The sequence below is a fragment of the Sitophilus oryzae genome, unplaced genomic scaffold (assembly GCF_002938485.1).
Source record: "Sitophilus oryzae breed Bouriz unplaced genomic scaffold, Soryzae_2.0 scaffold_909_pilon_pilon, whole genome shotgun sequence".
Lineage (NCBI taxonomy): Eukaryota > Metazoa > Arthropoda > Insecta > Coleoptera > Curculionidae > Sitophilus > Sitophilus oryzae.
In genome coordinates, this window is record NW_022147538.1 from 27,978 (window position 1) to 42,273 (window position 14,296).

At 32.2% G+C, this 14,296-nt stretch overlaps 1 pseudogene; it reads right to left on the reverse strand.

Annotated features, from left to right (window-relative positions):
- LOC115890719 overlaps positions 1 to 14,296 on the reverse strand; it is a 39,229-nt pseudogene that overhangs the window by 15,049 nt on the left and 9,884 nt on the right.

Here is a 14,296-nt window from a genome sequence, read left to right on the forward strand (position 1 = left end):
GCCAGTAATATAACTATAATGTCGTTATCATTGAAATCATTCTATTTTTAAGTTTCTCTCAAACATATCAAGTTAATTTTATAATAACCTGTCCAACAAGACAGGAAAGATTTTGAGAGATATAAGCGAATATACAGGGTGTTTCATAAAACATGTGCCATCTGTCGTGGGGAGATTCCTCACGTAAAAATGAGATTTAGTTTTCATATCAACATAGGTCCGATTCGACTTTGTTTCGTAGCTACAGGGTGTTAAAGTCTTAATAATCTTTCGATTTATCATAATTTTCTTTCAAGTATTTTTAGCGATTTGAATGAAATTTTGAGGGTAAAAGTTACTATAAGCGCTACATATTATAATGATAAAAAAGTATCGATAAATTCATCAGGGACGTGCATATGGGTTATCACTGGAATATATTTCAAAAAAAAAAACATGTGCGCCACTGACTATTTTCTTTTGATATCAAAATTGTGCAGGCCATTCAATGCGCCAATTAAAAGTTATCTCTTGATATTTTGTCGGCCTCCTTGATGAGATAAACGCAATTTTTTTAATCACAATTAATAAAACTAAAACAAACTTAATAAATTATATATTTTACCTAATTTATTATTAAATATTACTATACAGGGTGGCGCACCTCATTCGCCTCGGTTGATTATGCGAAAACGAAAAGATGTAGAAACAAAATATTTTATGGGTATATGTGGTTTCTTCACTTCCAACGACAGGTTTCTGCCTAATAGATGTTTTATAAGCCACAATATCAGCTCTGCGAAATAGGACAAGTAGTTTTTCAAAGGAACGCTTATCAGGAAGATTCCTGAAATTTATACTTTTGATATCTGATTTATACTTTTGATATCTTTGAGTATAAGCCCTTGAGGCCAAGAAGCAATTTGCGTCACAAAATAAAATCACTAGTAACATATCTGTTCGTTCCGCCAGCAGATAGTGCTTTATTTTTCTTGATAAAATAATGAATACTTATTTGTTAAACTATAATAATGTCCATAAACTAATGTCGACTTTGAAAATAGTTACTAACTGTCATTAAAAAATTACCATGGCAACACCTTGATTGCAATTTTATTTACAAATCGCTTTTTATTCAAAGTCTGACCTAGATAGGTATAATAAACCCTAATATAGTTTGAAAGAGCATTTGAATCTGCTTCGATTTATTTAAAAAAATACAGGGTGTTGCATGAAATAATGAAGTTTTTATATAAAATATATCCTTAAAATAGATCAGCAACTTTTGATAGCCCTGTATAAATTTAAGGAAGCAATACCATTTTTCAGTAAAGCTTTTTTTTTACCTTTAAACTAAGCATAAAAATTAATTCTGAAAAGTAATGCAGAGGGTGTTAATAATCTATTCTATTGTAGCATGCAAATTTAAATATCTTTAACCCTTTACTTGGCAAAAGAAAATATTTCTGATTTTGTCTAAAATTTTATGATTAATGAAATAAGTAACATCAATGTAGTTAGGAAAAAATGCAAAAAAATTTTTTTCCTCTTGGTGGAGATTTTATATGTATCCCAGAGGATACATTACATATTTTGAAGAAACTAATGATAAATAATAAATGTATCTTAAAATATACATTGCCAATTATTACTAACATTGAAATACTAAACAACCAAACAAACAAAAGAGAACGTATTGTTTTTGATATTATTTTAATAACACAGGTAGGTTAAAATTCGAAAAAAAAAATCCATTTAGTACCATTTTACGATAACAACTTTGTTTTCATTGCATACTACTTGAGAAAAAGAACCTCAACCATTTTTTGAAGCTGTTATCAGACTCTAAATATTTCACTCCCTCCAAATTGATTAAAAACAAGAAAAATATTTTTTTTATAATATTTTATAAATTTGTCAATTTTCAATTTGACAAATTTTGTTTCTATAGTATCGCTACTGGTATCGCAGTATTCAAATGGTTTACGTTCCCATTTAGGGAAGGCTTACTTCGTCTAATACCAATTCATTTTTTCAAAAGCCTGGGTCTTTTAGGACGTGTAAAACTGGCCGGGGAAACACTGACTGATATTTTCGGGAAATTGGAAGGCGTCAGTTTTCTTAAACTATTCGGTGTGGCCGTCCTTGGAGATGAGTTTGGTGAATCAGATTCCCTCTAGGTCCTAGGTTACTACTAATACAGGTTTAGTAACAGCTGTTTTGAAATGCTCTGAAAAAGTATACAGCTTTTCCATAGCAATATCATAGAGAAAGAGCAATATGATCGCCTATTATATTTTGCGATTCGCTTTCGGAAAATATAGGTACTTAAATTTTCTAGCGAGGAAGAAATCGATGGCGCAGAGGACGTATCATTTTCTTCAATTCGACGGCGGCAAGTATGTTGTATTTCATCTTCAGATGATGAGCTTCAGTAACCAGACTTGTATATTTTTCTTTGAACCAGTTGGAACTGATAATATTCTCTTTATTCTGTAACCTTGAGTAAAAGAAAAATTCTTAAAGAAAATATCTACATAAACATGACGATGTATCTTGTAAGATACGGAATTTAAAAAATCTCTTTATTTATACCGATCATGGCGGTGTATCCTGTGAGATACGTTAATCATTTTCTGGATTAAAACTAATCAGAAAATAATTAGACAATACAAATATTGTAATGTCGAAGTAGTTGATGCCTCTCTTTGATGTCTTGACCATAAGTTAATGGATTTGAAAAATACACTCACATTTACAAGTCAAAAACTTATCTGCATGTCGAAACACCCGCCTGCACTCGACGCAATTATGCACCGGACTGCCACCTTGTACAAATTTAGGCTAACTATGCGCAGGGAACTATCTCTTAAATACATAAACTATGCATAGGGTGCACTAGTTAAATTACAGAATATCTATAGTAGTTGTTACGAATTTTTTTATTTAATGTATCTCAAGAGATATAGAGTGAAGTAAAGGGCTAAATATCCCAAAAACCAAAGATTTTCAACATATTTAACCCTATAATAAAATGCCTTTTGGGCCCAAGAATCCAAAATGAAATAAAATACCTGGGTGTTCCATAAGAAAAAAATATAACTTTGGTATGGATCTTAGTTCTGAAACACCCTGTATATTTCAAATAATTTTAAATTGCGCACATTGTCTCCCCACATATACCCATAAAATATGTTGTTTCTACATCTCTCCGTTTCGTGGCTAATCCACCGAGGCGAATGAGGTGTGCCAATTCTGTATATATTATTAATATTATATATTACTGTTAGTCCAACCAACAGCACTTCCCAAATAAAAAAAAAATAATGGTATTTAAGATAATTACAGAAACCTAATTTTAAAAGTTTTAACATCCTGTAACTCTAAAACTATGCATTTCCACCTTGTTTATATAGGAACTTTTCTTCATATTTTGGATGAGGAATCAATGAGTACTGTATTTAAAACCTCTTCTGCAAGTTAATGATATTAAAATTTTAAAAGTTGCTATTAGGATCTTAGATCAAGGCAAATTAATAAAACTGCGTTTATCACATCAAGGAGAACGAAATACAAAATATCAAGAGACGACAAACTATCATCATGCAACGATCATTTTTAAAACGAGTAGATAGTAAAAAACGAAATTTAACTTTATGGGACCACTTATAAGATTTAATCTTGAGTGGTTTGGTAAAGTTATCTCTTTAAGAGCATAATTTACAGGCTATCAGCATTTTCATCTGCTTTGGCAGCCACAATCCACAGCAAGCAAAAGGACAAAGCTCCAAGTGTCCCCACAACAATGGCTACGGCGTCGGCGCTAAGTAAGGCGTACTGAGGCAATAGTGTGGCATAGCCTTCATAACTGACTCGAAGCCATATTCCTATACCAACTAGTATACAACCAGTCACCTACAAATATAACGTGATATGAGTTTAAGAAATACAAATTTTACTTAAATTATGCATATGCATATACATATTACAGGGCGATCGACTGTTTTAAATCCCCATCTTTATTATAGTCCAGGAGGCAGTGAAGATTTCCGCTACTTATTTTCCCAGTCAGTAAACACCGATAGAATTATGCTAATATGTTATTCTAAGCAAATTCATTACACATCTAGTAGGTGGGGATGTTAAAATGCTTTATAGGTTATAGGTAAGTACAAATATAATTGCAGTACTTTTTTCCAGCGATAAAAAATAGTTCTATTAGTGAAAGATGTTGTCCTGTTAAGAGTCTATTACGCTTGCACTGTTCGGGTCGCTCTCAAGGGTCGGTAAAGGGTGTGGACGAAGGAAACCATATTATACTTTGGCACCTCGGTAAATGACTTATAGGGATTGACCTCGTCAAAATTATCATAGATTGTCATACCCAAGTCGTCTTTTTGACGCCGTTTTTTCGATCCTATGGTATAAAACAAGCATCACGGTAAATTTTGTATGGAACTTTATAAATGATTAACAACCGGTCTATAATTATCACTTTATATTTATAAAACGTAATGGGTTAGAGTTCTGGCACTTGGGACTAGCGTTGAATAATACTAGAATCAAATACCGATTCAAAATTTTTAACGTCGTGACCTATACTAAGTTTTAAAAAGGCATTGAACTCTATTTTCTTGTCCCTACTTATGCTCTACTTCTCCCTAAATGTTCTATGTAAGGGTAATTCTTACACTCTGACATTTAGAAAAAATTATATTCTATAACTAACATTTTCTTTTTACAAAATACAAAAAAAAATGTATATTATAATTAAAATTTTATAATAACAGCTTTTAGCAATTTTTGCGTCGTATCCCTCAAATATTATAATACGTTTTATTTAAAAGCTCACTGAGATCTCCTATCATAAATTAAAATTCTCAGTAAATTCAAATAATTAAATTCAATTTCAATTAAATTAAATTAAACACATCTCGTTCACGGTATGTACAAAATACCGTCGCATCTCGCGATGGACGATTTTATTCTTAATATGAGGTTGTTTTACGGTGAGATGCGGTTTTTAAACCCATCTCTGTTGGCGGTATAAAAATAAAAAAATATCAATTTGAGTGTGGCTGTAAAAATACAGATAATTTTGCAATCATCCTTCAGTTGTATGGTGTATTCAGAAAATTAAAAGTATTGAAGACCTCTAAAGCATATTCATTGTTTCAAAAACTGATTCTTCTTCTTTATTCATTTTTGAATCCGTTTGCTTAATCCGCAAGCACATATCTGCTATTCCTGAAAGGCCATCTCACAACTATCCACTGAGGAATGTGAGCACGATCTTTATCTGCCAACTAAGAATTTAGAACTATTAAAGGCTTAATATTGTACAATGCCAAAAAATGGCCAAATCAAGTCGCTTTCATTCCTTCCCGCATTTCAAAGCTCTGAAATCATATTTACTGGGGAGAGCCCTATATGCGGCAAACGACTTTTTTGTTGATGTTTAATCAGGAACAATTTTAATTTAAAATTTTGATCATTCACATACTGGTTAAAGTCTATTAGTATTTAATATTTTATAACTTTAAATGATTATATCCATTTGCAATTTTCCTATTGTAAAATTTATTAATACGCCTTTATTTTTTGTGTTCTGTCTCGATGGTTTATTTGTAATTTTAAAGACGTAATTTTTTTTTGAATTGTGCGATTTTATTGTCTATTTTTTTATTATTTGTATATTAAGTTTGTGCGTTTGTTTGTTTTGTAAATGCTTTGTCGATGGTTATTTTGGCTTTCTGCACAAAGCGTTATTTATTATTATTATTATTCACTGGTTATGTGGTTGTAAGTTGTAAGGCACTCAATAAACTTTTTGTTGGTTTTGTATACTATAACAGATACGTTCAGCTTTATTTTTTTAACTAAATTTAGTTTTTTTTTAAATTGCTTGATTATTTGCGTTAACCTGTTACGTTTTTTGTATATTTTATTTTTGTAACCTCAAAATTAAAGACTTTAATAATAAAAAAAAAAAAACTTTATTGTGTTGGTGAATGTTAATTGAAGTTATTTATTACAGCTCCTTGAATTGAGCTACTGTATAAAACTTATAATTAGTTTCAAATCTAATGTCAAAATTCAGCTATTTCATTGTATAGTCATATCTTTTATTGGGGTTTACGGTACTGGCGAAACTGTAAAATATTTGTGAAACAATTTTTTCTTTCAAAAACGTGTAGCTGACATAGTTTGCTATATCATTTAGCGCGTTCTTAGTTCAGTAAATTCAAACATTATTAGGAAGTATTTTTTCATGTTCATTATAATTATTAATCAAAGAAACCTTGAATTTTGTTTTTCCCTTTGTATATTTGGTACATACAATGGTACATTCGTTGAACAATTGTCAATATCCTGAAAATAATAGAGTAACCCATAATATAGAGATGTTATTTATTTATTGACATAATGACGCTTACCTCAATAAAACTGGTTTCAGTAAAATCAATAGGTATCGGACGATGATCAACTTTAACGAGAAATATGTAGGCTTGGAATGCTTAGTTTTTGATATTGAAATTGTTTCGTGACTTTGGTAACTGTTAAGGATTTGTAATAAAAAATAGTTGGTCACAGGAATCTGTCACATATTTTGAGTCTATTGAGATATTAAGTTATTAAGTCTATTACGCTGTACTGTTTGGGTCGCTCTCAGGAATCAGGTAAAGCAGGTGTGTGGCCGAAGGAAATATATATATATCCCAAAATCTGCATAAGGCTTAGCCCGACCCTGTCATGTTAAGCCTGCATCTAAAAAAAAATTCCAAACACACGTGCTTTGATTAAGGTTTGCAGAGTTTCAGCATTTGCCATAAAATAGCGGAGCAATTTGTTACAAAACCATAAATTATATATCACTGTAATCACAAAACATCAATCCATTTCCGTATTGTAACGGAATTTTAAATTATGTCTTTATTGAGAAAATTTAGTCCAAACATAAGGAATATTTTTGTTGATGTTTAACCATCAAAATCTTAAAAAATAAAGAAGTTAAGTCTAAAAATGCTACAATACGGATATAGTATAATCCTTTATCTTTAATTTCCTTCTTCATTTGTGTAAAAATACCTAGCCAGTTTTACATAAAACGCTAAATGCCGAACGCTTATTTTGCTACTTTTTCGGACTAGTGAAATGGACTCTTAAGCGGCGGCTATACGGTAGCGACTTGCCTGCACGGTATAGTTTGCGCAAACTAGAAGGAACACTGTGCGGTGTCAACACCATGCAAGTAAGAGCGTAGATTCATCATTATTTTTGTTCCATAGACATGGCAACGATCATAGATTTAGGAAGAACAGATATCACATTATGCATTTTAACCCGATCAAACATTCGGAGGTTGACTACGTACTGTAAAAACTAACTGAAATAGAGAAGGCGACATTGGCACATATCAAATTTGCGCCTATCTACTTAGTTTGATTTGCAGAAAAGGTGACTTTAAAACCTTCACCGGATATCAATAAATCTCAATTTCTTAATTAAATTAATAGTTTATTTTAAAGAAGCATGCGTAATAATATGTTATTAACCAGAGGATATATGCGTTACTATTAAAGGACATGTTTACTGTTTAATGTGCTGAAACGTCTAGAACTATTGGCAACGTCGCTGCTAGTCTTCCAAAATGAAATGAGCCGTCCGTCCCACCACCCCTCGCGACGGCCGTTATAGCGTACTACTACTAGCTTACGGTGTGTTTAAAGTCGGAATCAAGTCCAAAGTGAACTTTTCAGTGTTTTTCAGTAGTTTTTGTTTTTGTTTAATGTACTTTTGAATCTGCGAATTTTCAATATGGTACGACAGTGTCAAATGTGTGGACAAATAAGCTCAAATTACCCGAATTTGTCTTTCCACTGGTAGGTATTGTTTCCGCCGCGCCGCGCCGTAATCGTACATAGGCGTCCCACAAGTCTCTCACAATTAAAATAATTTCTAATTATATTTGTTGAATCTTGATCTATTAAAACAAGAACGTAGTAGCAGGTAATTGAACTATAATTCGTCTCAATTACTACCTAACTGTTGTAGATCATAACAATTTGAATATAAACGTTACATTTGAAACTTTATTATAAGCCAGAAAGTGACATTTTTTTCTTAAAATTGCGTCCTATTGGTCATATATGATATTCTAAAGGAATTTTACTCAACAAATAAACAAAGGTGTTTACCCGTCCTTTTTAACATTTTATTGCTTTATTATATCTGCCCCTTCGGCCTTGTTTAGACAATTTTTGACCACCGTACAAATACATCTTCCTAGAGTTATTTGTACTGTGTGTTTAACTTTTTTTAGAATGGGACGAACTGTAAACAATTTAGCTACTAGTTTTATATGATACCTATATAGAGAGTGACCAAGGCCTCCAAAAAAGCTTTTTACCTATTACGTTTTTGGTTTGTGATTTTTATTTCAATTTTTTACATAAGATGGGGGCCATTCTAACGCACATTTTCAAAATATTTTTGTCAACATACAGGGTGATTCAAACCGCAACACATATGCTTAATACAGTTCATGAAGATTAGGACATTTAACTAAAATTTGATTATCTGATGAAGCTACCTTTAAAAGTAATGGATTTGTAAATAAACGTAATAGGTATTCATTATTATGCGACAGAAATCCCATACTCTAGCACACAGATTTTATACTTTTAATGATAAATGCCTTCTATTGTGAGACTAAAAGGCAACTGCCGCGTATCAGAGCCATCATAATACAAGAAAAAGACCGAAAGTCAAATCTTGTCTTATATTTTCAAAAAAAAAAACACAATTTTCTCATTAAATATTGATTTTAGGTATAGGAAGTTATTAATAATACAAGATTAAACAACTATTACTCAGTACTTCACAGAAAGCTATCGATTGCGAACTAACTAAATCGTTACTAATTAGGTACTAATTTTGAAAAGTTCTTTATAAGATAAAAAAGGTAAAACTAAAACCTAACTATCATTTGAGATTAAACGGGAAATTCTAAATACTGTTGCCTATTCTAAACAAAGAAAAATTTATTTATAAGGTAAGTTTTATAACATTCCTAATAAAATTTGGGCGAAAAGAGAATATTTCTGTTTGCTGTAGGTAATTTTCTCAGGAAAATACGTAAATAAAAATTACTTTTGTCAAAAAGTCAAAGGACAAGTTATTCCAAAGAAGGACTGTCCTTTTCAAAAAGGACAAGTGGCAACCCTAGGTATTTCTGAAATGGAAATTAATGGCAAAACTATAACTTTGGTTTGAAAATATGTTCCGGTCACCATGTTTACAAAAATGTCTAAAATGTGCCTAAATGGCTCCATATTCTGAAAAAATTCAAAGAAAGTCACCAAACCAAACCTAATATAGAACTGTTTCAGAAGCCTGAGTCACCCTGTAAATATTCAGTGCAATGGTGGGTTCATACAGCCAGTCAAAAAATAAGAATAAAAATAAATAAAATAAGAAAGTTGGTTATATGGGATACCGTACATGCGTTCATACAGCCAATAAAATAACAAATAAAAATAAGAAGTCTTTTAACTTGTTTTATTTTATGTGAAAAACGGCTTCGCACGCTTAATTCTAACCTACAAATATTTTCAGTTTGGATTTAATTTATTTTATAATTTCACAAGTAAAATGTATAATATAGTAGGCAACGAATAAATAAATATACTATAAATAGTAAAATTACTATAAACAATCAAAAGTTAACCTTTTATCCAGCCTCATCGTACTGCGCATGAGCAAATATATAGAAGTTTATTTTATTTATTTGACTGTATGAACGCACACAAATAAGAATTCTTATTTCTTATTTTATTTTATTCTATTTTATTTTATTTGGCTGTATAACCTACCATATCTGAAAGTTTAAATTGAAATCGACGTTGGAGCGAAAACCACCTACTAACATTTCAACATAAGTATATATGTGGGATATTAATTGTATTATTAGACCTTATAACAAAATTCATCTGACGAAAAGGTTAATGTAGTATATTAATATGGAGTATAAATTTTACCAATTACTTTACTTTTACTTTACTAATTAAATTGGTTCCAAAAAATGATACGCCACTGGCCATTAGAACAATTCAAATGCGCCTAGTTGCCGGGGTCGGAAATTTTAGACTTCTCTGTCTCTTCTGTCCTTGTTTGACACATTGGAATGTTTGATACACTACCAACGAGTATTTATGAATGAGATGTTCGGTCTATCTTTATAATGTCTTTGGCAACGATCAATATATTTCAATGAAACTCGTCATAAACACATTATTTGAATAAGTACGCATATCAGACATTTTCTAAGAGTTAATAACTGCAAAATAAAACACTAAATCACCACAATACACCAAAATACTTTTACTTTTTACACTGGACGCGCGTTTCGCTAACCATGTTAGCATCATCAGCAGATGATTATAAACTAAGTCAGTTTAAATATCTTTGCTAATATGTTTACTTCTAAAGTCGATAAGAGCCATCAGTAGAATTCCATATCAGTAGAAAAAAGAAACAGAATATCTCCCTTTTTGTCGGTCGCGCGTGTCTAATGGTTGTCTAATGGTTTAACTATCAACTTAACTTTATTTAAAACTGAAACCTCATAACACTTTTTTCTGCTAGTTCATTAAAAAAACGTATATTCTAATAATTTAAAAAAATCTAACCATAAAAAAATTATTTACTCATATTTAATATTCAACAGAAGAACATTAATGTCAAAAAACTTACCATCAACAATTATTGCTCTTTCTATTTTAGATAGTATTAATGACATATAACTTTTTGCACGGAATACGCAAATTAAAAACTTTATTCATGTGCAAATAACAAGATTATTTAGTTTAATTTGTCAACTATACTACATTTTCAATCAAAATAACAATAAATTCACAACGACCTTTGACATAATTGTTAATGAAATGTTCTTAGCAACTATTTCAAAGCCTACTTATTTTTTTTTTGACGCCGCTTAGCTTCATCAGATTTTTTAATATTTTCCTGTTAATTTTTAAAAATTGACCACAGTGCGTCGGCCGAGCGATGAAATCGCCAGTGAATTAATTTCGGGAGACGATAATGCAATTTGATCGCCGTGTATAAAACAATATTTTTTCCATGGCGAGTTACGTTTTAAAAAATATTCAGAAATTAAAAAGAAATTAAAAAAAATTTCAAGAAATGTATTACGAGTAGAAAAAATATTGTGCTGGATTGGCGTTGGTGTCATGTAATTTGACAAATAAATAAAGCTGTTTCTTTAATTGTCAGTTTTGAGTCAATATTTTTTAATTCTCTTTCGTGTCGATTGCTGATTGAATTGGAGCGAAATAATTAAATTACCAACAGATATTCAGGATGAGGCGACAAACGCAATATCCAAACTACTTCCATTTAAATCCCGAATAACTTATGAAAAGAAATACAAAGATTTTCAAAAATGGAAGCAATTAAAACACGTGCGAGAAGAAATAAAGTTTTTAACCTATCCTCGCTGTTAAAGTATCATTTAATCTACCCTTGCGGTTAAAGTACTATTTTATCTACTATTTTTGATAGATACATGATATATACAAGGCAATTTTAACAGTTGCTATGGAAAAATAAATATTTATTAAAATACAGTTAGTACCTGTTTTTAATTAAAGTATTTGTATAATAAAGGAGACACAATTAAGCCAACACTTGTATTCAACAAAATTATACACCGAGGACCCTTAATTTACTGCCAACATAACACGGCGTTTATGTGTAATTAAATCTACTACGGCTCAACCCAAAAGGCATACAAATATTTACTTACTAACATGACAACGACAAAAAAAACACTTAAAAATAGTGTGAAAAGCCATTATTAAGGAGTGGAGCGGTAAATTTTATACACGGCATTTTCTCCAATTTTTTTAGGTTGGTCCACAAGCTCGCTGGTTCATAAACTCAGTCCACAAATTAACGGATTTTCATGGGTAGAAAATACAAAAACAAATTTTCAAAAAATTCAAAATTTTCAAATTTTTTTCTTGATAAAAAAAACCTCATAGACGTGTTTCTGGAATCAAAATATACTACCACAAAAAATATTTGCGCTTATTTAAGACTCACCCTGTATAAAAACATACTTTATCCAGTCGCTTTGGAGTCACCTTTGACCAGCTTTGTATTTTTATTTCTTATTTTCCTTAAGTGTCAAGTTTAAATCACCCAGTATTAGGGCTCTAACTCACTGACGACCAGGTCGCAACGACCTGGCCGTCGGCTGGCCGGATGCATTGCGTTTATAGCTGCGGCCAGATGAACGACCAGTTTCAACAGAGTTGTCAGATCTAACGATTTTTTGCTTTTTACCAATTAGAAAATATTGTTTCAGAAATGTTAAAATATCCGAGTTAACTAAAAAGCGGAGTTGTGATTCATGAGCTTATTAAATGTTCTAATATTAAATAATGCATTTAAAATATTCTTGGATTTTTCGTTAATAAATACTGGTGTGGTAAATGGAGTAAGTAAAATCTCCAACCCCGACTACACGATAACGTCGTTATTTCCATGTTTTTCAAATCCGCCATGCCTGCTATTCCATCAGTCGTTTCATAACAGAATATTCTACATCCTACGTCTAGGTAATTTACTATGTGTAGAGTGAGATATGTAACTCGTGAGATTTTCAGCATTATATCAATAAAGGACAAAAACAGTATTGTTCCTAAAGGTGCGTCCAGACTTGAGCCTTCTAAGCCCTTACTAAGCCCGAACGAACCGAGCGCGCACGAACAAGCAGAACAAATAGGCCGAACAAAAAGCATTGTGTCGAAAAGCAGGTGTAGACTACAAAAAAATGTTTTAGACTTAAAAATTTACAGCACCTATATTTTTATCATGTAATTATTTTTTTTATTTTATAGATATTTCCTCTTATCATGTTAAAATACACACACCGGAAAAATCTAGGGATATAATTTTATAAAAGTTAAAAATAAATGTTTTGAATAAACAACCACATATTTGTAGGCCGATTCTTTCTACTTCGATTGAAACGAAGTAGCCTCACTAGTTATTTCTAAATTTGGGATATTTGCAGAAGTGTTTGTGCATTTTTTGTCAAATGTATAAAAGCACCTAGCATCAATTGTTCGAATTTAACCTGTACTGGCTATGTTTTTATGATAAGAACGGCCAGAATTCATTCAACACCTCTGTTTAGCATTAAACGACATTATGGAGCGTAGACATATCTTAACAGAGACGAAATGCTAAGGGCCATGGGTATGCTCGAAGCTGGAATGCGCCAAATCGACGTAGCTAGAGCATTAAATACAACGTAAAGTGTAATATCGCGATTAAGTGCACGCTATCGTGAAAGTGGTGATGTTGCTGAAAGGCGGGCGACATCGCATTACTACCCCTCAGCAAGATCATTTTTTACAATTAAATGCTCGACGCCGACCGACTCTTTAATCTATTGCGAACAGTGTCAGGACTAACGGTTACATTATGTATTTCCTGGAGAATTAATCTAAGCTCTGGTGCTGTAAGAGAGGTCAACTTAAGAAGCAGACGCCCCTGGAGAGCTCAACCCTTAACGAGAGGAAATCGAGAGGTACGATATTTGTGGGCTCAAGATCATGTTCAGTGGTCGAATGAACAATGGGCCAATGTTCTCTTCACGGATGAGTCACGCTTTGGAATTCATTCGGATTCGAGAATGCTTAGGGTATGGAGAGAACCGGGAAATCTTATTCAGCTGGATCATGTTCAGGAAGTGCACCCTTATCAAGGTGGAACGGTTATGGTCTGGGGAGGAATCAGTTAGGCCGAAAAACCGATCTCGTTTTTTCTTGAAAGGTTTCTAACAGGAATCACATATCGTGATTTAATTTTTGAGCCTATCGTGTTACCATATGCCAATGATTTTGGGAGAAACTTCATTCTCATGCATGACAATGCACGGCCTCATACAGCCAGAGTGGTAAGTGAGATTATAAATGGTCATCAATTAAACATCTTACCCTGGCCGGCACAATCTTCTGACCTCAACCCCATCGAGCACGTATGGGACGCGGTCCAAAGAAGAATTTTGAGAATGGGTATGCCTCGTGAAACTCGTAGGGATCTGGTTCGGGCCGTGAATGCAGCGTGGCAGGCTGTACCAAGAAGAGATCGACAACATGATCAGGAGCATGGAGAGACGATGTAGGGCTGTAATAAACAGTAGAGGAGGCCATACGCTTTATTAAGTAAAAATGGTTTTACCTTTTTTTTTAATTCACAGTTTAAAATCAAAAAAAATGTGTGT